Source organism: Papio anubis, chromosome 7, assembly GCF_008728515.1.
Source record: "Papio anubis isolate 15944 chromosome 7, Panubis1.0, whole genome shotgun sequence".
NCBI lineage: Eukaryota > Metazoa > Chordata > Mammalia > Primates > Cercopithecidae > Papio > Papio anubis.
Genome location: NC_044982.1, coordinates 77,511,699 through 77,539,354, shown reverse-complemented (window position 1 = coordinate 77,539,354; position 27,656 = coordinate 77,511,699). Strand labels below are relative to the sequence as shown.

General features: G+C 35.4%; 1 non-coding gene across 1 annotated transcript; it reads right to left on the bottom strand.

Annotated features, from left to right (window-relative positions):
• Positions 1–17,036: 17,036 nt before the first annotated feature.
• Positions 17,037–17,144, bottom strand: LOC116276032. Its single transcript, XR_004185487.1, has one exon. It is a non-coding gene; the product is annotated as a U6 spliceosomal RNA (small nuclear RNA).
• Positions 17,145–27,656: the final 10,512 nt, after the last annotated feature.

Here is a 27,656-nt window from a genome sequence, read left to right as displayed (position 1 = left end):
AGAGAACTAGCAGGAAATGAGATAATAGACATAATAAGCCGTGTGTGTGTATGTGTGTGTGTGTGTGTGTGTGTGTGTGTGTGTGTGTGTCCTGGGGAAAGCAGAAAAAGTAGGTAGAAATTTCAGTGACAGTGGTTCACTGTAAATATTTTGTATTTTTTTTTTATAAAAGCAAGATGAGAAACCTTTTTATGATTTCAAGTACTACACCATATGAGGAAGCCAATCAGAGGCCTAGTTAGGCGATAATAATACATATCAAATATATTTAATTTACTCCTTAGAGCAGCTGTAAGAAACAATTATCACTAACTCTATGTGTAAGAAAACAATTCAGAATAGTAAAGTTACTTGCCCAAGGCCATGCAACTAATTTAAGAGATAATCAAAATTTAAATTGATCGTCTTCTGTCTCCAAATTGAAGCCTTTATTTTAGATTAATATTGATCATTATCTCCCAATATATAAAATACTAAAAGATATACAAGCTAGGAAATAAAGCCAGAAAAGTCAAGTAAGAAATAGGGTGACATAGATGGTGGGGGGAATTATCTAATTATCCCATACAAGAGAAGTAGCCAGAGAATACTTCTATGATCTATTTTAAAGCAAGAAATATTACATATGAAGAGCACCACCTATGAGGTAACTTATCTAAAAATCATTGAAGTCAATAGAGGAGACAGAAACACCCTCGATTTTCTGAACTCTCAATGTCTTATTAAACCACCAGAGAACACTTTTTCATGTTCACCTTTATAAAGTACTTTGCTGATGAAAAGTGCTATTATTACCTTAGAGCTTTTAAAAAAATTAAGACAAAAACATTTCTAAAACAATTATAATTGATTATGTCATCCTTTTACTTTAAGCTGCTGAAGTTCACCGAATTATAGTACAACTAATAAATGAAGATAGCACTTCATTAAAGACTTTAGACATTTTCTGAAATGAATTAAAATTAACAAAGCATCTAAGGATGAAGTGCAAATCTTCTGTAAGTCTTTTCTACAAAAGTGTTCAAAAGCCCAAGTGATTAATATAGCAGATTAGTATGAATTTAAAACAATAGAGGAGTAAGATTTGAAACCAAGTAAATGGAGTTTTCACTTTTTAAATTTCTAGACACTCTTGACTGACTCTGAAAAAAATATTGTTATTAGCTGGATGGATATCTTTTTTTTTAAGATAAAACCTCTGGTCAAGTAACACTTGAATTGTGTATAGCTCTTGACATACTTTGCTTCTAATTCTTGCAAACAATGCCAAAAATATCATTAGCCCCATTTTGACAATCAAGGAAACTGAGGATCAGAAAAATTATCACACAATAATAAATGGGAAGGTCAGGATTTCTATCCTGATTACTTAACCTCCAAAGTCTATACATTTCAATTAGAGAGCAAGAATTCTGGGTCACTTTCTATTTATTTTTCTGTTTTTTGTTTGTTTCGTATGTGTGTGTGTGTGTGTGTGTGTGTGACAGAGAGAGATTTCAAAATATTTGAATCTTACATAATTCATTGTTTACACCTCCTTTTTCTCAGGTATAACACACAAAAGGGTAATCAAAAGATGCTGCCTGAAGCTATAAATCTGGATCATTCATTTTAACCTATCATGAAGTTTTGTTGCTTGAAAAAAACCTGTTCGAAGAATTCTTCCAGAAAGTCACCATCCTGTGAGCAAATAGCTTCAAGGCACCAGCAAATTTCATAACTTCAAATTTTAGCCTGAATCTTAATTGACAGTGATTTCCTAGTCTTTTCTGAAAATGTTTATCATTTATGAATATTCTGTATTATCACTGCAAGGATTCAACTGACTGTGTTGTTATTATTATTATTATTATTATTATTATTGAATCAACACAAGGCTGATCAACCAAGAAATAGTGACCCAGTGCTTAGCCATGATCCTTTCCATATGCTACTTTCTCTTCAGAGACCTCTTTGCATCTCCAAAATGACACTCACTCTAGTCGTAGGCAGTCTTCTTAGCTACATGGCTGTCCTCTGAGATGGGTTGACTGAATAAACAGTAAACTCCCTGCGTTTTCTTAATTTCAAATGTTTAAGTACTTTATTTTATTAGTTTACTTTTTAACTTTTAAGGTCAGGGGTGCATGCGCAGGTTTGTAATATAGGTAAACTTGTATCATGGGGATTTGTCTTACAGATTATTTAATCACCGAGGTATTATTCCTAGTACCCACCAGTTATTTTGCCTGATCCTCTCCCTCCTCTTACCCTCCAATCTCCAATAGGCCCCAGTGTGTGTGATTCCCCATTATGTGTTCACGTGTTCTCAACATTTGGCTCCCACTTATAAATGAGAGCATGCAGTATTTGGTTTTCTGTTCTTGCATTAATTTGCTAAAGATAATGGCCTCCAGCTCCATTCATGTCCCTGAATTTTCATTTTCATTTTATTTATAGGTCTTAGGGGTGGTGACCAGCATATTGTAGAGGCTCAAAAACTGTTTGCTGAATGACTACATGGAATAATAATTTAATGTAAATAAAATATATATTTGCTAGGAATCAAGGCTCTGTTTTCTTTATAAAATTTGCTCCAAAGTCACTCATCTCAATCTGCCACCATGAGGAAAAATACTAGAACAAAGGCACCTTCTCCTATCCCAAGATATCAGTTCTCTACATGAAGGTATTTAATAAATTTAAGAAGACTTTTATGTGTCTGATGTTATAATATCAACTTGTATCAATGCTAAAATCCCTTTTACAATGCCTTGTATCAGTATGTCTGAAAACAATGTATCTATATGTATATTTAATTTTTGTTCATGAAGGCAATTTGTTAAAATAATTCCTAAAATTATTAAAGTTTAAGAAGTTAAATAGTTTGAGATTATTCTGACAACTAGTGTAAGATTACCAAAATTCCCTTGAATATATAATAAAATAAAAAGCATACTAACTTTTGTAGATTTGATATACTTTAAAATATATCTTTCAGAGTCTCTCTTTTTTCTCTCACTCTCTCCATATATGCATATATTTTCTCTCAAAGTTTCTCACTACCTATCCTTTATAATTTAATTATCCTGAGTGTCTCCTGGTTGAGAATAATGTCCCGACAAAGAATATAAGAACCTGGCCGGGCGCAGTGGCTCAAGCCTGTAATCCCAGCACTTTGGGAGGCTGAGACGGGCGGATCACGAGGTCAGGAGATCGAGACCATCCTGGCTAACACGGTGAAACCCCGTCTCTACTAAAAATACAAAAAAACTAGCCGGGTGAGGTGGCGGGCGCCTGTAGTCCCAGCTACTCGGGAGGCTGAGGCAGGAGAATGGCATAAACCTGGGAGACAGAGCTTGCAGTGAGCTGAGATCAGGCCACTGTACTCCAGCCTGGGTGACAGAGCGAGACTCCGTCTCAAAAAAAAAAAAAAAAAGAATATAAGAACCTTTGTTATTCAGTCAGAAGGTTTGCTAGCTTACTCCCTACTCCATTTAATGCCACAGAGCTGACCTAAAATTAATGTCAAAAGAGACAAGACAGCACAAGAGACTTCCATTCTCTGGGGAGAAAAGCACTCATTTACTTATTGATAAATATTTGCTTAGAACCTACTGTGTGCCAGGCCGTTCTAGGTACTAGTTGTAAGTTGTCGTGTTATGTAATTACTTACAAAGTTATCTAAAATCTCCTTACCACTTTCCCTATCCTTGACATTTATCGAGAGCAGGGTGAAATTAGGAGATTAGGCAATTTTGGCTCATCAAATCTTTAAAATCTCTATGAGTTAGGTACGAACTGGATCTCTCTCTCTCTCTCTTTTTTTTTTTTTTTGTGAGACGAAGTCTTGCTCTGTCTCCCGGGCTTGAGTGCAGTGGTGCAGTCTCCGCTCACTGCAACCTCCGCCTCCCGGGTTCAAGCAATTCTTCTGCCTCAGCCTCCAGAGTAGCTGGGACTACAGGCGCTCGCCACCACACCCAACTAATTTTTGTATTATTTTGGTAGAGACGGGGTTTCACCATGTTAGTCAGGATAATCTCGATTTCCTGACCTCGTGATCCGCCCGCCTCAGCCTCCCAGAGTGCTGAGATTACAGCCGTGAGCCACCACGAGCATATTATAAACGATGTCCAAAAATATCTCCCCAATTCTGACAATTAATAGTGTCTTCCTTCTTTTATATTTTCTCAGAAGCTAAGGCGCAATGACTACTGAGCTGTTAAGTTTCAGAAAATTAACTCTCCCGGAATTTCAGGTACTGTTCTCCTAAGTTTCTTCTTAATCTATGACCTTGGTCCTTAGATTGATTCTCATTTAGCCACACACAACAATCGATCTCATTTTTTAAAAAGGCTGCTTCTTCTCAAGCCTTATTTCCTCAGAAGAGCAATCTTGAAAGCCAATAAGTCCTACTACCAGGAGAAAGTATATTGTATCTTGAATGAGCAAGGCCAATCCAATGGCTACCACCTTATTTACATGGCAGCTGTGGGAGGACAGCATACAAATCCCCAAAGGAACATGTAAACTGATGTTATACAAGAAGAGAATTAACCAATTCTGTCCTTTGAGAGGACTTTGTAAGATTTTTTTCTTTCTAAAATCTCCAATGTCTCCATCCTCACCCACCTGGTGATGTCCTGCTACCCTTCAATGTCCAACTCATTTTGGTTGCTTTTAAAGCTTCCTTGACTCTCCTTCAGACTTGGGTAATAACCGTTTGTCACCTCTGTGTTATTATTTTTCTTTGTTCACATATTATTTATATGCTTGTTATTCCCAATTGACTGTGAACATTCACAAGTCAATGAAAGGAAAGAAAAATGAATGAGAAGTAGAAGGAAGGAAGAGATGAAGGAAAATATATTAGGATTTGGGTTTGAATACTGAATTCTTTGCTTGCAGCACTTTGGCACATATTTTTATGTGGTTTGTCTCTATAGGCATAATAGCTCATTAATCTTTGAAGAACAGATATTTCAAAGGTTCATGTATTCCTACTTAAAATTCTTTCTATTCTTACTGATTCTAATTCAATAACTAAGACTTATCATTAAATCTAAAACAAAAAATTAAAAAACAAGTTTTGTTCTCTAATAGTCCTTATATTATGACGAGTAATGCCAGCACTGAAAAATGTTAGGTAAATTTAAACAAAATCTGTTTTATTAAAAATTCACAACGATAAACTTGAAAAGTAAAAAATGGCTTAACACTTTTTTGTTGAAATGAAAATGATGCCTTATGTATCTATCCTGGAAATTTATATAATAAAATTTATTCTCCCTATTTATATAGGAATAAAACATTTTGACCTGCAAGAAATAATTTGTCAAATGCTGCCTATAATGACTGAAGCATTAATTCTTGGTACAGTCACAGGAGACATAAATCCTTATTCTTACATCCATCTGCACATCCACCTATCTGTAGTAAATTGAATGGGCACTAATGGCCACCTTTCTGTTTCGAAGCCCTCATTCTGTTCCAACCTCTAAGTCTGCTTGAGCGTTGAAGTCAGATTTTTTTCATCCAGCTCATTAGATTGCTTCTCCAACTCAGTTACAGCTCAGTTTATAATCCAATGAGAATGACATTCATCTTAAGGCTCAACATTTATTGTAAGGTATATTCTGAAGTGTCCCATGTTTCAGAGATTCACAATCCTTTTAATGACTATGAAAACTTTTCTATTATTAATTTACTATTAATTATCAGATTATTGTCAAAACAAATTTATATTCTATTTTTATTTATTAAGTACCTTATTAATATATTTACTTCCTTTCAAACTGAACTAGGTCATAATTTGTTTCTCCTTAACATGGGACAATAATACAGAATGCAGCACCTGATCAATAAAGGAACAAGAAGGAGGAACTTGTCAGTTATCCAGCTCATTTTATTACTGTGGGATGTTGGTCTCTAAAATCCATCTTTACAGTTTTATTATTTTGTACTGATGTTATATGGTAAAATCATCTATTAATTTTTTGTTGTTGTTTGTTTGTTTGAGACAGAGTCTCATTCTGGAGTGCAGTGGCCTGATTTCAGCTCACTGCAACCTCTGCCTCCCAGGTTTAAACGATTCTCCTACCTCAGCCTCCCGAGTAGCTGGGATTATAGATGCCCGCCACCTCGCCCAGCTAATTATTGTATTTTTAGTAGAGAGGGAGTTTCATCATGTTGTCCAGGCTGGTTTGGAACTCCTGACCTCAAATGATCCACCCGCCTCGGCCTCCCAAAGTGCTGGGATTACAGGTGTGAGCCACCGCGCCTGGCCTCATCTATTATTATTATTATTATTATTATTATTTTTGAGACTGAGTCTCATTTTGTCACCCAGGCTGGAGTTCAGTGGCTCGATCTCGGGTCACTGCAACCTCCGCCTCCTGGGCTCACACCATTCTCCTGCCTCAGCCCCCTGAGTAACTGGGACTACAGGCGCCTGCCACCACGCCCGGCTAATTTTTTTTTGAATTTTTTTTAGTAGAGATGGGGTTTCACCTTGTTAGCCAGGATGGTCTGGATCTCCTGACCTTGTGATCCACCTGCCTCGGCCTCCCAAAGTGCTGGGATTACAGGCATGAGCCACCGCACCTGGCCTCATCTATTAATTTTTAAGCAGACCAACATCCTTTATTTTAAAGAAAGCAAGGCCTCCAAAGCACTGGATTTCATTTTTAAAATGAATATATAATATTATTCATTTTATGAATATTAAATATTATATAAAATAGATAATATTTTATAATGAATAAATAATATTCATTATAAAAAGTGTTATAGTTTATAATGTTTAAACATTGGCGAAGTCATTGAAGATGCCGCAGAAAGAATCAAAGCCTTAGGGAGGCTATTAACAATTTAGCTTTTCCATGGCATGTGGGAATATTAATTCTACTTTCCTAAGATAATTTTTGGATGTGATTAATAATATAAAAATATCTCTGCTGCCAGTAGGCATCTCTGCTGTGTGTTCCTGACCCTGTCATCTGACATCATTAACACAAGTACAAATCTTTCACAAGGGCCTTCTGTTATTCTTAAATGGTTTGGTAGACCAGCCAATTTATACAGAGGTTGATTACTTCAACTAATAAAAATAGAATGAGTAGAAAGAGTTAATAGAAAGTCCAATGGAACAGCACACTTTCCAATCACTTAATGGTTTTGAGAGGAAAAAAATGTTTTCTGAGTTTTAGTTTTGGAAGCTATATTTTACACTTAAAAAAAACCCCAACATTGATTTTGGGAAGACACTTCACATTTCTAAGCTAAGCCATGATTGATTATGCAGTAAAATCTCTAAGGTTCCTTTTGAATCTAAAAGCATTTGTTATATTGTATTGTATTTGTATATTATATTTGTTATTTTTACATATTATATAATGTCATATCATATAATACCATCTTGATAATCTACTAATTCAGGAAATAATGGGGTTTTCCTGAATTGTGAAGTATGATTATACTTAAGCAAATCTTAAAATTTCATGTAAAAGAATCAATAGCAAACATGAATTTAATAATATTTAAATAATCTACATTGCCAAGATCTTTCCATATCCATCTGATATGAACTCCTCAAAAACACTAATGAAATACATCCTGCTATTATCCAAATGTTTATAGATAAGAGGACTGAAGCATTGAGAGGTTAGGTAATTCTCCCGATATGATTCTCAAAGCCATTATTTGAATTCTAGTCTCAGACTTCAAGTCTGCACCACCTATTTCTTGGACCACAAAATATTGTTCAAGATAGTTTGTTTCTGGAGCCCATTGTTACTAGGTCCACGAACCAGGCTATCATCATTATGAAGGTTGGTGGAACCATTTTTTTCCGTAGAAATGGACTACTCTAGCAACCCTTGTTTGGCTTCATGGCATTTAAATACTCTTTATACTTATAAATCCAGGGCCCAAGTCTTAAAGAAGCAACTCCTTCTCAGATATCAGAAGTAGAAGACCTTCAAATTTCTAGATGCATAATCTGACTTTGTGCTCTATCATGCAGAAAAGGTTAAAATAAAGAAAAGACATTTAAGTTTTTGTGGATAGTTTTCCAAGTTTGCACTCTCTGTTTTAGAGTTCTTCATTTAAAATCCTAAAATTATAGGTAATTTCCACTTTCAAATACCAGTGCCTTCATTCTCTGATTGCCTTGGTAATATGACACGGTTAATATTTTTACCTTCTTTGAATTAATTATCTCCCTCCTAAATATTTTCTTTCCTGGATTTTAGATTGGGGCTAAATTATAGAATGTATACATTACAATTTGGGAGGAGGGACTAAAGCTCAGAATTAAATGAAGAAAAACATCACAAAGCTTCTCATTTTGTAATGTTTTCTACCTTCTGTTAAATAAATTGAAGACTGCATATTGATGATCTAAATATACATATAATGACTGCTTTAATTACACATGTTTGCTACTTATAATGCATTGTTACCATGGAATTGAGAAATTTCAATTTTAAAATAATTTTTGATATTAATTTCCCTTCATTTTACAGATTTTTTAAGTAACATATTTAAGGGAAAAAGAATGCTACCTTTATTGTGCCATTCATATATTTGTAAACATAATGATGATTTCAATCCTGTTTAATGTTTTTATGATCATAAAGAGAGTTTTCAACTGTTTAAAGAATTGTAATTTTAAACTAGACTTACTATTCACCTTTCCTTTCTAATTGTAAACTTTGAGAAAATGGCTCTACAAAATCATATTTTTCCTTTCTATACTGTAATAAAAAGGTCTAGTGTTCAGAAATGTGCTCCTGCTCAAATTTATATATAACATAACTAGTAGTATTTTTCAACATGATATTATTTATGAAGGATGATTTGCCAACAGACGTGTTTCTTACTCTCTCATTTCTAAAAATCTCATTTGAATGTATCTTCCCCATTCACCCTCTGCTTTTCCCACTTCATAGAAACAAAGTATCTTGAACTTGTTTATTAGTAGACCTATGTATATAAAAAATTCTTTGAAATAACTCCTATTACTTTATTTTTCAAAGAGCTAAGTGTTTTTCCTATAAATAATTGAAACTAAATTATTGGTCAAATTTCCAAGGTCAAAAGCAAGCAGAGAGCCAAGTTAGCTGGTAAGGGCTTGCTGAAGTGTGACACAGAATCTACTATGCAACAATACCATCACAGTCTGCATTTGACCACTCCACAGCTTACATCCTTAAAGTAGTTTCCTTTCTTGAATCTACTCAATGCATGTGGTGCAAACATAAGACTGCAATTGGATGCTGTTACTCCATCTGCCAGTCATGGAACTTTCCTCTTTGGCTATAATGGAAAGATTGAGGTGCTAATCGTTGTTTCTGTTATCTCTATTTTATAAAACTTACATTTTTCTTCTCCATTCCTGATTATTGGCACCTTCCTCTCTCTAGGAACTACAGTGCTGTCCTTCTTGCTTCTGCCTTTGGCTGCCTTCCCAATAGGAGAAGATAGAATTAGTGCATACTCCCTTAGGAGGACGAGGACGGGAGGGGACTCAGCAGGGGTGCTTCCATAGTCTCTTCCACCACAGGCAGGGAGTATTCACAAAAGCAGCCCTGGAACCAGCTACCACTGTATTTTGTGATGAGTTGTACCAGTGCCTCTGTATTCATGTATAGCCAGATCAAGGGAAATAATACAAATATTAATTATTTGGAGATAATAATATGTGTACAGCTCTTGATCTGTGTGTACAACTCCCATTGATATTCTATTAGGAAAACGAAAACACATTCACAGTCGATGTTCGCCCAACTTATTTTTAAAGAAGTGTGGGTGTCCTCTAAGGGGAAAGGTATAACGAATCATTGCTTAATAAAGGAGAAACACATGCTGATGTATAATTTTAGTAACTGAAGCTAGACTCTAGGCCTTAAGTCTTTTGAACTCTATTAATAAGAAAGAATGTGAAACTACTCTTTCTACACAATTAAAATCTTCAAATTAAATGAGTGAATTTTGTCAGATTTTGCTCATATGTGCTGGATCTGTAGAATAATCAAGAGGTAAGAAAGTGAGTTATAAGACAATTATTCATGTTATTGAGGTCAAATCAAATGAAGATGTTTTAGTGTACTTTTTTCAAGGGTATGGGGTGACTGTGTTTTCTAAATGGTGTAGATTGTTTTTTATTTCCCTTAACTTCACTTTCTGGGGATGAGTGATGTCACGTGGTTTGCTTCTCTGCCAGGAGTGATAGATTCTTCCCCAGACCTTCCCACGAGGCAGATATGTAGTCATTCTATTTCACATCTTTGCTTCAGTACAATTCCATGCTGACACACCTTCTCTCTGGTGGGAAGAGTGTGGCCTGGTGGTAGCAGCACACATTCTGAGAGCCAGGAATCATTGAGGGCTAATCTCAATACCATATTCCTCTGTGACTTAGGCAAGTCACTTCCTTATCCCTTTGTTCCAAATCTGTAAAAGAGAGATGACAATTCAGTGGTAATTTGGGTAGTAATTAGTGTTGGTACAGTGCTACAGTAGCTCTAAATATTATTGTCATTACTTCAACACAGTCAGTTAATTGGAGCAACCTCTCATGAATTCAAACCTGCTAGTTAATTAAATTATAAATACACACGGTATGTATTTTCTGCAATCAAGTATGTGCCAATAGTCTTACAAACTTATAAAGAGACCATATTTCAAAAAAATAATGGGTATTTACTTATTTTTAATTTGGAACATATTTCCATGTATAAACAGTATCAATAATCATCTAGGCAAGCCTATGATGTTATGTTCATCTTGTGATAAACACTTGCCACAAAAGTATTGGAAAATTATATTGGTTTTATTTGAAGAGAAGATAATAAATTATCTTGGCGTTCATGTTTAAGAAAAGAAGAATGAGAAAATAGCAAAAGAACCAGGACTATTTCAAGAGGGTATCTAATGAAATTGGTTTAGCAATCATTAATTCAACATGCATTCTTTCATTTATTATTTAAGAATTAATACTTGAGTTTACCTCTGTGTCAGACACTATTCTAGTGCTGGAGACATCGTAGTGAACAAAACACTGTTCTCAAAGTGGGGAAAAGACGGCAAGCAAACAAATACAGACTATTTCAGATGGACATAATGTGCTGTGAAAAACAGCTAAGCAAGGTAAGGGGTGGATGATTGAGAGGAAAGGTTGCTGTATCTCATGGGGTGCTCAGAGAAGACCTGCAGTCAGATAATATATAATCATAAACTGGAATGCAGTTGGAAAGCCAAGGACGTGAATATCTGGAGGTAGAATATTCCAGACAGAGGTGAAAGCAAGTGCAAAAGCGCTGGGGTAAAAGCGTGTTTGGTATATTTGAGGAACAGAAAAGAAACCAGTGTGTCTGGAACACAGTGAGTGAAGGGTGTGTGGTGGTAGATATGTTGGAGAAGCTGTGGAGGATCTGACCATACACAGCTGTTAGACTATGGTTAATGCTTCCTGTTTCATGCTGAGTAAAATGGGAATCACATGGAAGATACAGAGCCCAGAATTGATGTGGTCAATTTTTCAATTGATGTGGTCAGGCTCTAAGGAGATTTGACTGTAAGGGAGTGTGGTAGGCCAGATAATGGTGCCTCCAAAAGATGTCTCTGCCCTAATCTCCAGAACTTGTGAATGTTACCTTATCTGGCAAAAGGCATTTTGCAGATGTAATTAAACTAAGAATTTTGAAGTGGGGAGATTGTCTTTAATTATCAGGTTGGGTCTGATGTAATCACACCAATCCTTATGACAAGGAGTCAGATCAGAGCTAGTAGTAGGTGATAGGACCATGGGAGCAAGACGTCAGAGTGATGCAAAGAAGAGATCATGAGCCAAGGAAGGCAGGCAGCCTCTAGAAACTGTAAAAAGAAAAGAAATTGATTCTCTTCTGTGCTTACTGAAGGAACCAGCCCAGCCAGTACCTAACTTTAGCTCAGGAGAATAAGTTTGGATTTCTGATTTTCAGAATTATAAAGGAATACATTTATGTTGCATTAAGCCACCAATTTTATGGTCACTTACTACAGCAACAATAGGAAGCTAATACAGGGAACAAAGGTATAAACTGGAAGTCTAGCTAAGAGGCTGGAGTCTGGAAGTGGTGATAGCTTGCACTAGAGTGATAATGGTGGGGCTGCTTAGGATCATAATATTCAGAAATTATTATGACAGGTAAGCTAATAGGATTTGTTGATAGCCTGGATACAGAGTGTAAAGAAAGATAGGAATCAGGGATGACTTTAAAGATTTGGACCTGAACAACTGGTAAATTGAAATTTCCTTTTGCTGAAATGGCAATGAATGGGGATGTCAAAAACAAATATTTTTGATTACCTACTAAGTTCTAGGCATTGATATAAGGATGTAAAAGTCAAGATATTCATGCCTTTGCAAAATTTATAATCCAGCATAGTGTTTCTTAAGTGTATCCTTGGGTTCCCTGAACTTTCTACACTTCCTGCTCTGCTCTTCCAATATCTGGGGCACAGTAGATTTTCTCCATCCCTGCCGTGTAGATACCTACTCTAAAATCTGTGAGTCATATATTGCAGAATTCTCTACAAGTTTACTGGGAAGAGGTTCCTTATCTCTTTATCATTTTCTTCAGTTATCAGCCACCCTTCCCCTCTTGTCACCACCAACGTCATTTTCTATCATACAGTGTTGTCATCTTCCAGTGATACGCAGACATATTTTCAAATATATCGCACAGTGCCACTGAAACATGATGGTTATTCTGTTTAACCTATAGCATTGTACTGTATGCACACTAGTCCTACAGCAAAGGAATGTAAAAGCCTCTGAAGTATCTCTGAAATCAAATGTATTGCTTAACCTATGTATACACAACCCGGGTACTAGAAAATAATCAACCTCAAAGCAGATTTATTTTTTCAATTATAGCTTCAAATTTATAATTGTATGTTAATTGCAAAAACCTTTACAGGTAAAAGAGATAACACAAAGAGAGAAAGAAAACTAATATTACCTAGTAGAGGCCATATTAGGTTACAGACTTGCCTGCTGTAAAAAGTGATTCCTAAAAGAGTATGATTTAATCACAATAGAAATCAACTTATCCCTCTTGGTCACCACTCAGGAACCATACGACACTTGCGTAGTATCAAGTAGTATCTTTCCATCACGTAGCATCTTTCCATCTTGTTGCTCTGCCATTGCTACAGTTTGTTATCATACATGTTACAGAAATGCCTTCCCAAAGTGTAAGACAGTAGGATGGAAAGAAAAGAGAAGAGGAAGGTACATTTATTCTTTTGGAAGTGTACGCTACAAGTTGTACATATCTTTCCTCTCACATTTCATAGATAAGAATTTACTCCTATTGTGACACCTAAATACAAAAGAGGTAACCCAATGAAGTTTGCGGATATGTTAACCTATGCCCAGTTACAGCTTCTATTACTACAGGAAAAGAAGAGGACAGATGTATGAATAATAACTATTAGTCTCAGCCACAGAACAAATAATGGACATTTCTTCATTACATATCACAAGGTTCTCTTGCCTTTGTGTGTTCACTCTTTCCTTTACCTCTAATGTGCTTTCCTTACACTTCCATTTGTCAAATTTGACGTAGCCTTTAAAGCCCAGCTTAAATTTCATCTCCTTTCTGAAACCTTCTGTGGTAGAGATAATAAAATTGATCAGACATTATACCTATTTGTCCATATTTGTCAACCATCTTGCAGTGGGTGGTAGGAGCTTGAGGAGGGTGACAGCTACAGTTCTGGCCAGTGGCCTCTGAGATGAAGTGATGTAGACTCTTCTACAGTCATGGTGAATATGGAGTCTTCTGTTCTAGATGAGGAAACTACGAAAGGTTGAAGCCTTTTTTTTTTCTGGATTCCTGAGTGACGACCCAAATTGAGCTGAATATATATTGTATGTGAGAGAAACCTTATTTGTGGAATATGGAATTAAGGTTTTGAGGTTGTTATCACAGTAGGATGAAGTCACTTTCTTTGACTCTTCCAGGCAGATTTGATTGCTCCTTCCTATTTGTTCTTTGTATATGTATAGAGTTTTGCAAGTCACAGTATACTTTTTGATCTGTGTACTTCTGATTTCCTGGGAAAGTCAATAACTTTCTCAATGGTTTCCAGTGTACAGTAGAGCTTAATAAAATGGTAATTGTTTAAATTATATCTAGAGCTAAAATAAGTAGCAAGAAGCAGGAAGGTATCAGAAAAAATGGGGCAGACTGAAAACAGAAGAGTTTTCTGCAATAAGGGTATGGCTGGGTATAACACATTAGATGCTGATATTTGGATAGAAAAGAACAGTGTCATTTTATGACTTCTGCATGTATTTTTGAAAACTTTCAGACAATTTTATGTTTTCTACCATTTCTTATTGGATAAAATAAGAACAGAGGGCAATCTGTATAAGGAAACAAAACACAATGGTATGTGTCTTCAAGATACACATGGAATGGCACCGTTTCACATTCAATGACATCTGTAGACTCAAAGGAGTGGAGGAAAATCTACCAATGAAATGGAAAACAGAAAAAAGTAGAAGTTGCAATCCTAATTAATGACAAAACAAACTTTAAACCAACAAAGATCAAAAAAGACAAGGAAGGGCATTACATAATGATTAAGGGTTCAATTCAACAAGAAGAATTAACTATCATATATATGGTATATATGAGATATATATGTGATACATATATGATATATATGATAGATATGATATATATATGATATATATGATACACACACACACGTGCACACCCACCCAACACAGGAGTATCTAGATTCATAAAGCAAGTTCTTAGAGACCTTCAAAGAGACTTAAACTCCCACACAATAATAGTGGGAGACTTCAGCATCCCACTGACAGTATTAGACAGATCATCAAGGCAGAAAACTAACAAGGATATTGGGACCTGAACTTAACACTGGAACAGATGGATCTGATAGGTTTCTATAGCACTCTCCACCTAAAAATAATGGAATATACATTTTTCTCATTGCCACATGGCACAGACTCTAAAACATCCACATATTTGGACATAAAACAATCCTCAGCAAATGCAGAAAGCTGAAATCATACCAACCACTCTCTCAGATCACAGTGCAATAAAACTAGAATTCAAGAATCAGAAAATTGCTCAAAACCATATAATTACATGGAAATTAATCAACCTGACCCTGAATGACTTATGGGTAAATAATGAAATTAAGGTAGGAATCAAGAAGTTCTTTGAAACTAATGAGAACAAAGATACAATATACCAGAATCTCTGAGGCATAGCAAAGACAGTGTTAAGCAGAAAATTTATAGCACTAAATGTCCACATCAAAAAGTTAGAAAGATCTCAAGCTAACAATGTAACATCATAATTAAAAGAACTAGGGAAGCAAGAGCAAACGAATTCTACAGCTAGCAGAGACAAGAAATAACCAAAATCAGAGCCAAACCAAAGAGATTGAGATGTGAAAAATAATTCAAAAGATAAAAGAATCCAAGACCTGTTTTTTGAAAAAAGTAATAAGATAATAGACCACTAGCTAGACTAATAAAGAAGAGAGAAGCTCCAAATAAATACAGTTGGAAAAGACAAATAGGATATTGCCCCTGATTCCACAGAAATACAAATAACCCTAGAAGACTATTATGAACACCTATAAGCCCACAAAATAGGAAACTTAGAATAAATGGATAAATTCCTGGACACACACACCCTCCCAGGATTGGACCAGGAAGAAGCACTATCACTGCATCCCTGAACAGACCAATAATGAGCTCTGAAATTGAATGAGTAATAAATAGCCTATCAACCAAACAAAAAAGCCCAGGACCAGACAGATTCATAGCCAAATTCTACCAGATGTGCAAAGAAGAGCTGGTGTCATTCCTATTGAAACTATTCCAAAAAATTGAGTAGGTGAGACTCCTCAACTCATTCTATGAAAATGGCACTCTGATATCAAAACCTGGCAGAGACACAACAAAAAAAGAAAACTTCAGGCCAATATCTTTGATGAACATTCATGCAAAAATCTTCAACAAAACACTAGCAAACCACAGGCCAAGGTGTGGTGGCTCATGCCTGTAATCCCAGCACTTTGGGAGGCCTAGGCAGGTGGATCACCTGAGGTCATGAGTTTGAGTCCAGGCTGGCCAACACGGTGAAACCCCACCCTTACTAAAAATATAAAAATCAGCTGGCTGTGGTGGCACGCGCCTGTAATCCCAGCTACTCAGGAGGCTGAGGCAGGAGAATTACTTGAACCTGGGAGGTGGAGGTTGCAGTGAGCCAAAATCACACCACTGCACTCCAATCTGGGCAACAGAACTCCATATCAAAAAACAAACAAACAAACAAAACAAAACACTATCAAACCAAATCCAGCAGCACATCTAAAAGCTAATCCACCATGATCAAGTAAGCTTTATCTCTGGGATGCAAGGTTGGTTCAACATATGCAAATCAGTAAACATGATTCATCACATAAACAGAACTAAAGAAAAAAAAAACGTGATCATCTCAATAGATGCAGAAAAGGCTTTCAATACAATTCAACATCCCTTCATGTTAAAAACTCTCAACAAACTAAGTATTGAAGGAACACACCTCAAAATAGTAAGAACTGTCTATGACAAACCCATAGCAAACATTATACTGAATGGGCAAAAGCTGGGAGCATACCCCTTGAAAACTGGCACAAGACAAGGATGTCTTCTCTCGCCACTCCTATTCAATGTAGTATTGGAAGTCCTGGCCAGGGCAACCAGGCAAGAGAAAGCAACAAAGGCCATCCAAATAGAAAGAGAAGAAGTCAAATGATCCCTGTTTTCAGGTGACATCATTCTATATCTAGAAAGCCCCATATTCTTGGCCCAAAAGCCCCTCCAGCTGATAAACAACTTCAGCAATATCTCAGGATACAAAATCAACATACAAAAATCACTAGCATTTCTATACACCAACATCACCCAAGCCAAGAGCCAAATCAGGGATGCAATCCCATTTACAATTACCACACACACACAAAAAAATGAAATACCTAGGAATACAGCTAACTAGAGAAGAGAAAGATCTCATCCTTGTGCAGGAGTCATGCTAATCTTCTCCACACAGTTCCAATTTTTGTATATGTGCTACTGAAGCGAGCACAGAAAGATCTCTACAATGAGAATTGTAAAGCATTCCTCAAACAAATCACAGATAACATCAACAAATGAAAAAATATTCCATGATCATGGATAAGAAGAATCAATATCATTAAAATGGTGATACTGCCCAAAGCAATTTACAGATTCAATGCTATTCCTACCAAATTACTAAAGACATTCATTACAGAAATAGAAAATGCTGCTTTAAAATTCATATGAAACCAAAAGAGCCCAAATATCTAAGGCAATCCTAAGCATAAAGAACAAAGCAGGAGGCATCACACTACCTAACTCAAACTATACTATAGGGCTATAATAACCAAAACAGCATGGTACTGGATGATACTGGTACAAATACAGACACACAGACCAATGGACCAGACTAGAGAGCCCAGAAATAAGGTCACACATCTATAACAATTTGATCTTCAATGTAGCTGACAAAAACAAGCAACGGATGATAAATGGTACTGGGATAACAGGCTAGCCACATGCAGAAGATGGAAACGAGACCCCTTCCTTACACCATACACAAAAGTCAACTCAAGGTGGATTAAAGATTTAAATTACAACCAAAAACTAAAAAAACCCCAGAAGACAACCTAGGCAATACCATTCAGGACATAGGAATGGACAAAGATTTCATGATGAAGATGCCAAAAGCAATGACAGCAAAAGCAAAAATTGACAAATGGGATCTAATTAAACAAAAGAGCTTCTGCACAGCAAAATAAACTATCATCAGAGTAAATAGTAAATCTACAGAATGGCAGAAAGTATTTGCAAACTATGGATCTGACAAAGGTCTACTATCCAGCATCTATAAGGAACTTAAACAAATTTACCTAAAATATACAGACAATCCCATTAAGACATTTTTTAAGACAAGACATACATACAGGTGGCCAAAAAGCATGTGAAAAAAAGCTCAACATCACTGACCATTACAGAAATGCAAATCAAAACCACAATGAGGTACCATCTCACACCAGTCAGAATGGCTATTATTACAAAGTCAAAAAATAGCAGATAATGAGGCTGACAAGGTTGCACAGAAAAGAGAATGCTTATACACTGTTGGTGGGAGTGTAAAGTAGTTCAACCACTGTGGAAGTCTGTGTGGTAATTCTTCAAGGCGCTAAAAACCAAACTACCATTCAACCCAGCTATCTCACTACTGGATATACAGCCAGAGGAATACAAATGATTCTGTCAAAAAGACACATACACATGTATGTTCATTGTAGCACTGTTCACAATAGCAAAGACGTGGAGTCAACCTAAATACCCATTAATGGTAGACTGGGTAAAGGAAATGTACTATGTATACACCATGAAATACTATGCAGCCATAAAAAGAATGAGATCATGTCCTTTGCAGGGACATGGATGGAGCTGCAGAGCATTATTCTTAGCAAACTCACACAGGAATAGGAAACCAAACACCACGTTTTCTCACTTATAAATGGGAGCTAAATGATGAGAATACACAGGCACAAAGAGGGGAACAACAGACACTGGGGCCTGCTGTAGGGTGGACGATGAGAGAAGGGAGAGGAGCAGAAAAGATAACTATTGTGTACTAGGCTTAGTCCCTGGGTGATAAAATAATCTGTATACACACCCCCATGACATGAGTTTACCTATATAGCAAACCTTCACATGTATCCCTGAAGGTAAAATAAAAATTAAAAAATTACTTTTTGGTGCAACATTTACTTTTTTAAAGAAATTTTCATGTTGCTCTTGTTTTGTAAGTATGTAACAAACCTTCTCAGCTTGTTTAGTATGATAAGGATTTATTAACAATCATATTTTTAAATTATAGAATTATTTTTTCTCATAAGAAGATGAGAACACATGATATAATATTCCAAATAAATATAGTATACTTTTTGTATAATATTTTTATCTATTACTCACTATGATCCAATGATTTAGAGGTTATCATTATCCTATTCCACAAATCAGGGAAGTGGGTGGATTTTAATGCTATGGATTAAGTATCCATATTATAATAAAACCGTTCAATATTTTGTGCAATTACTAATTTCATGCAATAATACATAAATTTACTAAAATATGCATTCCAACTTTTGAGGTGGGATTTTGTTTTCATTCAGTGCTGAATATTTCAATCATTCATTTACATTTTTCTTTGTCAATAATAACATTAAATTTCTGTACTTTGATTCACCATTTAGAATTGAAATCTGAACTACTCTCTATAGGAAGACCCACACACATAATGAAAAGTACAGGACCACTGTTTGAAAGAGTTGTGTTTAAATTACTTATCACATTGAAGTAGTAGCCAGAAGAGTCAAAAAAAGTAATCTAAGAAGTTAAAATAATCTTTGTCACAGACATTTAAAAAGAGCAAAGAACTGCAGATTAGATCAAAATTTGCCTGGGTTTATCCACTGTCTGTACATAAGTGGATTTTGTAACTTGTATTTACTTAGATAATGTAGTTTACGTTGATGTTTTATCAGCAACAACACAGTTGTTTAATGCTAAAATTAAATAGAATTTGGAACTGCTTTTTAAGTCAGAGTAGAAGAAAACATTTGAGGCAATTGAGATGTAATAATTTAAACATAAGCTTGCAAAAACAGAAAGATAAATCAGTGATTTCACCTGGTTTCTTTTACACATTCATTTTATATGACATGAGAATTGGCCTTCAACATTATTTACATCTATCCTTTCTATTCTATAAATGTATTATAGGGTGTTGAAAAATTACTGTTTGTAGCATTTCCACAGAGAGGAAGAGAGAATATTTCACTCAGCTTAAGATTTATGCTTGCTGAAGGCAGCGAGAATTGCTTGTGCACATTTTACAGAAGAATTTGACTCTTTGCCATAAAAGTTCAAGTGACCACTTAGGATTTCTCATTGAGAACCACTGTATGCAAACACATGAGCTGTGGATTGATTCTTACTTAATTACCAGACCACCAACTTTGCAAGTGCCATTAACTGCAATACAATCTTGGACACTGTGCAAAACCATCATGATTTTCCTTCTGATCTCTCCAGTGTGTTTCAGAGCATCTAGGAAGGCTCAAAAGTAGTACATGAAATTTCACTCTTATGTGTCAAGTTGATGAAAAAAGTGGGCATGCTACAATCCTTTCAGAGTTACAATTCAAGTGAGAAACCCAACTATATACTAAATTCATGGATAAACAAAGGGAACTTGAAAACCATAATTTCAAGTTTTATTTCTGCAGGCATTGGCATATGACACCAAATTATTAAATTCTGCATAATACAAAATTGAACACATGAGAGATTTACATAGGGATAAGAGAGCTTCATGGAGTTTGGGAATGTGCAAAAGCTATAGAATATTTTCATAATAGTCAGTCTTACGAAGCACAAACTGAACAATAGTTGTCAAATATAACCCTCTCCTAATTTGTATGGTAACTTTAGTATGTGTAACCATCACATAAGTGGGCAGGAAAGTACTGAAATGCAGAAACCATGTGAGGTAGCAGGTAGATGCTTGTTAGCGTTGGTTGCTGATGCATATGGATAACTAATAATCCAATACTAAAAGCATCTTCAACATATAGAATGTTCTGGATAAGGTTTGGGGAGGGGGATAGAGTGCATTTTTGTAAATAGCTCCTGTGCAGAAGTTGTTTTCTTCACAACATGAACTAGGGAAGTTTGTAAATCAATCCTCTTATTCGTCAACAATGAAGAGAAAAAGCATGTCACTGGAAGGAAATACTCTCTACTTTTACAAGATGGTGATACGGTTTGGCTCTGTGTTCCCATCCAAATCTCATCTTAAATTGTGCTCCCGTAATTCCCACCTGTTGTGGGAGGGACCTGGTGGGAGATAACTGTTTCCCCCATACTGTTCTTATGGCAGTGAATAAGTCTTATGAGGTCTGATGGTTTTATCAGGGGATTCCGCTTTTGCATCTTCCTCATTTTCTCTTGCCACTGCCAAGTAAGAAGTGCCTTTCGCCTCCCGCCATGATTCTGAGGCCTCCCCAGCCACGTGCAACTGTAAGTCGAATTAAACCTCTTTTTCTTCTCAGGTATGTCTTTATCAGCAGCTTGAAAACAAACTAATACAGGTGGCCTGGCAGGTATATTTGCACTACAAATAAAAAATAATCTCCTAAGGAATTATAGTTGACAAAGACATTAAGGCACAGATCATAGATCAGAAGACATAATCTTTTAGGAAGGCAATAGTCCCCAAAGTGATCTACAGATTCAATGCAATCTCTGTCAGAATCCTAGCTGACTTCTTTGTAGAAATTGATAAGCTTATTCTAAAATTCAGGCAAAATTGCAAGAGATGTAGGATAGCCAAACAGTCCAAGAAAAGAAGAAAAACGTATGGGGACTCACACTTCCTGACTTTAAAACTTACTACAAATAACAGTAATCAAGAAAATAAAGTACTGGTACAAAGATAGGCACAGAAATCAATGCAATAGAATTGAGCATCCAGCAATAAACGCACATAATTATGGTCAACTGATTTTTGATATAACTGTTAGACCATTCATTGGGGAAAGAATAGTTTTTCCAACAAATGATGTAGGAATAACTGGATATCCATATACAAAAGAATGAAATTAGACTCTTAAGATCAGAAGCAAAAATGAAATAAAAATGGATCAAAACTTGAAGGTAAGAGTTAAAACTATTAAATTTTTAGGAGCAAACACAAGAGTAAATCTTCCATACTTTGGATTTGGCTAAGGGTCCTTATGTATAACACCAAAAAGCATGAGCAAACAAACAAACAAACAAACAAAAGATAAATTAAACTTCATCAAAATTAAATATTTCTGTGTTTCAAAGGACATCAAGAAAATAAAAGAAAACCCCCACAGAATGGGAAAAATATTTGTAAAACAGATCTTTGCTAAATTACTTACATTTGGAATACATAAAAACTTATAGCTCAATAATGAAAGATAAAATCCCAAACAAAAAATAGGTAAAAGATCTCAATAGACAGTTTTCCAAAGAAGATATGCAAATTACCGAGAAGAATATGAGGAATGCTCCACATCATTAGTTAGCAAAGGAAAGCAAATCAAAACCACAGTGAGATGCCACTTCAGATACACCAGGATGCCTAGAATAAAAAAGTTGGATAATAACCAGTGTCAGTGAGTTAGAAACCTTATATGATGCTGGTAAGAATGTTAAATTGTGCAATCTCTTTGGAAAACAGTTTGGCAATCCTTCAAACATAGAGTTATCACACGACCCAACAATTCCACTCCTAGGTGTATATGCAAGAGAAACGGAAACATATGTCCATACTAAAACGTATACATGAATATTTATAGTAAGCACTGAATAATGATTCATAATAGCCAAAAGGTGAAAACAATCTAAATATTCATCAAAGACAGATGGATAAACAAAATGGCATGTCAATACATTGCATTTTTGGAAGGGGAGCATAGAAAGAAATGAAGTACTGATATATCTGCCAGTTTGGATGAACATTAAAGATATTACCTTAAGTGAAAGATGCCTGTCACTGAAGTCCCCATAGTACATTATTCCATTCATATGAAAGTCTAGAAAGGAAGTCTATAGAGACAGAGTGTAGATTAATAGTTGTTTAGGGATGAGAATGTGGGTTGAATGATGCGGGGATGAGGAGATAATAGCTAAAGGGTATAGAATTTCTTTTTGAAGTGATACAATGCTCTAAAATTGATTGTGGTAATGGTTACAACATCTGTGAATATATTAATACTTTAAAAAATTGATGCATAAAATTATATATATATATTTTTCATGTACATGATGTTTTTAAATATGTATACATTGTGGAATGGCTACATTGAGTAAGTTAACATATTACTTCACCACGCATTACTTCAAATGGGTGAATTTTAGCCAGTGATTTTTATCTTAATAAAGCTATTTTTTGAAAAAAGGAATCTTTGGTGAGTTTGTTAACTTATGCTGTACCTTTAACTCTAAGGCTAGATAGCAGCTACACAGCAGACAAATAATATGACTTCTGGAAAAAAAGCCATATTGTAATGTGTCAAATCCTTTGGAGCTGAATATTCAGTTCTTACAGATGAAGAAAAATACAAAATATTTGGCTTTTTTATACTGAATCAAATTATTTGCCAATGCTAGCTAAATGAGGTAGGAAAGCTAACAAGCCAAGGATTCGATTTCTATTGAGAAAAGTAGTCTTAAGCCGGAGGTTATCGTAAATCCTTATTGACTTAAAATGAAATTCAAGAGAGCAATCAGAGGTAGTCTTTGAAACATATCGTTCCAAAAAACCATCTCTAGAGGAGGGAACTAAAGAGAAAAAAGAGATCAGAGAGTAGACTCAAGATAGAAATGATACAAAACATGGTTGAGATTTATACACTATGTAACCACTGAGATAGTTACATTCAAGTGTTTCAAGTGTGTATAACTGATTGTTCTAGGCAAAGTAGACCAGAAGATCAAGCACATATACTGTAACTGAGAAAAAGAAATGGAAAGTTAAAGGTTTCCTAGTCAACATATAAGCCTGAAAAGAAAGAGATACGTTTAACATTATCAGATTGCAAAGCAGTAAAAGTTATTTGTTGCCTAAAACTTTGAATTAGGATGTTGGGGTTTTTCTGTTTATCTGTTTGATTTTTTAAATTTTTATTTATTTATTTATTTATTTATTTATTTATTTTGAGATGGCGTTTCACTGTGTCGCCCAGGCACAGAGATCGTGCAGTGGCACAATCTCCGCTCACTGCAATCTTCGCCTCCCAGGTTCAAGCGATTCTCCTGGATCAGCCTCCCAAATAGCTGGGACTACAGGTGCCTACCACCATGCCCGGCTAATTTTTTGTATTTTTGGTAGAGACGGGGTTTCACCGTGTTGGCCAGGATGGTCTCGATCTCTTGACCTCATGATTCACCAACATCAGCCTCACAAAGTGCTGGGATTACAGGCGTGAGCCACCGCGCCTGTCCTGGATGTTGGTATTTTAAGTGAGAGAGTCTAGTTCTGTTCACAGGCTAGGGTAGACCTATATTTAAGACTGTTATTTATTTATTTATTTGTTTATTTATTTAGAGATGGAGTTTCGCTCTTGTTGCCCAGGCTGGAGTGCAATGGCTCAATCTCGGCTCATTGCAACCTCCGCCTTCCGGGTTCAAGTGGTTCTCCTGCCTCAGCTTCCCAAGTAGCTGGGATTACGGGCATGTGCCACCATGCCAGGCTAATTTTGTATTTTTAGTAGAGATGGGGTTTCTCCATGTTGGTCAGACTGGTCTCGAACTCCCAACCTCAGGTGATCCACCCACTTCGGCCACCCAAAGCGCTGGGATTACAGGCGTGAGCCACCATGCCTGGCAAGAGTGTGATTCTTAGAAGCAGAATTTAAAGCTCTTTATGGATAAAACAGAGGACATTGAAATATTATTATATTTTTGGTAATAATTCAAATGCATGTTGAAAATAGTTTTATCTAGAATGAGTCTAAGAAAGATGAAAACAGAAGAACAGCATATAGCTTTCATTATAGAACTAGTGCATATGTATATGTGTACATGTATGTGTATATATACATACATGTGTGTATACACATACATATATACACATACATGTATATATACACACATACATTATATATTATTTTATATATACACATATGTAGTGTCTGTGTATAGATACATATACGTATATGTGTGTATATATACACAGAATTGGTGAAGGTTATATTGAGGAGAGCAAATAGAGGTAAAAAGACCGTGAAATGTAGTATAAAGTGGTATAAACAGAAGGACCCGTGTAGAAAATAACAGCAATATGCAACTTTAGAAGTATTGCCCCACTATAATTAATGTGCATAGATCTTCTCAAGAATGTAGGCTAACACCAGTTTAATTAAAGGGCAGCTAAGAGCTTCATGTAAGTGGAATGAATGCATTTCAATTAATATACTAGAGACAGCCTATGTATCAGAATTCATTCTTTCCACGCTGTTTCGCATTCTTTGTCTTCCCTCTCAGCAGTGGGGTGTAATAGAAAGCGTACTTGCTTTGTATCAGACAGACTAAATTTAAATTTCAACACTGACTTATTATCTCTGTGATCTTAGTGATCTCAATAAGGAATTATTTTAGCATGGTTCTGTTCTCACTTTCTCTTTATATAGCAAATATAGTGGAGGTACTGGTAAGGTGAGGATCAAGGTCAGAAGGGCCCGGAAAAATGACAGGATGGAGTTGAAAACGGTAAGACAGGCCCTTAGATTAACTCAGAGTTCTGATGTGTGAGGGTCCAGCTAATTCCAGTCTTCTGCACTGGTTTCTGCTGACCCCACAAGATCATGACACCACGCCTCGGTGATCTGTTGAGGCCTTTCTTTTCTTCCCCTTTTCCTCACAGGAGCTCCAAACTCTTTTTTGGAATGCTTTTCTTTCTTTCATCCATAGACATTTTTGGCTCACCCTTATAAATAGTATAATAGTATAATATACTAGGTTACTTTGTGAATTGATAAGAAAGCTAAAGGCTCTATCTCCCCACTACTGTTATGTGGTTATGCCTTAACAGTGAAATTTAGAGACAATACAGATGCCTTTGCTGTCTGTCTTCAGGAGTGATGCCACAATTTGAGGTTAGGGTGGAAAGGTATTAACACGGAGGTGGAGATGCAACAACTCTATCAGAGCTGGTGGGGACTTGCTGGTGTCCCATAATCATTTATAGGGCTATTGCTGCTCTGATTCTCTCTAGGAGAATATGATATAGATGATCTTTCTACTATTCGGTAACCAGAGACATGCAAATATCAAACTTTTTGCTCAGATTTAGAAAAATTTCTATTAAATTTTCTCCAAGTCAGAGATTAGATGAAAATAGGAAGCACCGATACACACTTAGAATGTGAATAGCCATCTGTGAAAGTCCTGTGAATTATTCTCCAATTTTGCTAATCAAAATAATATTTGGTAAGAGCTAGTTGATAGTCAAGTAGCCTTTTAAATGATATTACTTAAATCAAGGAAGTTGACTTGGAAAACCTGTGTTATAACACCATTGAGGTGATTAATAGTATTATATACCTACTCTAGCAAAATTCACCTCTGAGACAAAGTGCTATTTATATAATATCTCTTTTCATTTTCACCGAAGTCTTTTAACACAGTAAAAGTAGAATTCTAGCCTCAAGACTCATTTTTGCAAGGTGTGATTTTTTTTTCGGTCGGGTTTTAAGTTTCCATTACTTAAAAAAGACAGTAGAAGGTATAATTTCAAGCTACTACATACATAATATAGAAATATTTTTTGAAATTATGAACTTTTATAAATAAATAAAAGGTGAAACTAATTACTCTTGCATCAATGATAAAGCAAAATTCAGATGCTATTCATGCAAGAATTGAAATTAGACAAAAATTATATCTGCTTAGTGTAATTCTATTAGAAATGTATATGCTTATACAATATAATTAATTTTAAAATTTTTTAACAGATTTTTTCCAGCTCTATTTAAGTTTGTGAGATTGAAGACATATGTACAGTTAAATTAGAATCTCAGATAAATAACAGCTATTTTTTCAGCCAAAGTATATTGCATGGGTTATACATATATGAAAAAAATATTGTTTATCTCATATTGGAAATTAATAGAGTGTCTTATAGTTGTATTTGCTAAACCTTTGTCTCTTTAATGGATAATTCCTTTATTTAGAGAATTTTTTACAAGTTCAGGGAATAAAGATGTTTTATAATCATTCTAAATAGGATATTTGTACAATGACTAAAGTGATACTTTTTATTTTGTGTCATTTAAAAAATTGAGGTATGAAGATTTCCAAAAATCTGATCTTAGACTAGAATTCCAACAGTTAGGGCAAATTAACAAAATTATTTTGGGATTTAGTTCACTAAAGTAGTAAAGTAGTGGTAGAAGATATTCAGAAATAGGAGAGAGGGAAGAATAAGTAAAATAGGGAAGGCGGTGATCTAAGAGAGGAACAGGAACCATCAATTTAAGGAATAGTAGATGTGCTAATACATATGATTTAAAGCTCATTTTCAACTTTACTCATATAACACTTACTATAGTTCAGACACAGTTATAAATACATTTACTGGATAGTGACTCTTTAATCTTTAAAACAAGCCTTTGAGTAGTTACTAATATTAGCCCCATCTTACAGATGAGAAAACTGAGGCAAGAAGAAATTACTTGCTTAATGTTGGACTACAAGTAATGGTGGATATGGGGTTTGAAATCCACCAGGCTGGTTCTGCTGTCTATACCAAATCACTATTCAGTATTACTTTTACAGCTAATTCTATTTTATGAACAAGATATTGTAACAGAAATTAGAAACTATTATGTATATTGATGTGCAATACATCTTTATAAACTGAAATAATTAGTAACAGAAAAAAGAACAAAAATAAATCTGCTTTAATTGAGTAATTATGTTTTTATGCTACCAAATGAAAAAATGGTTGGTGTCTGTCTTGAGAAATTAA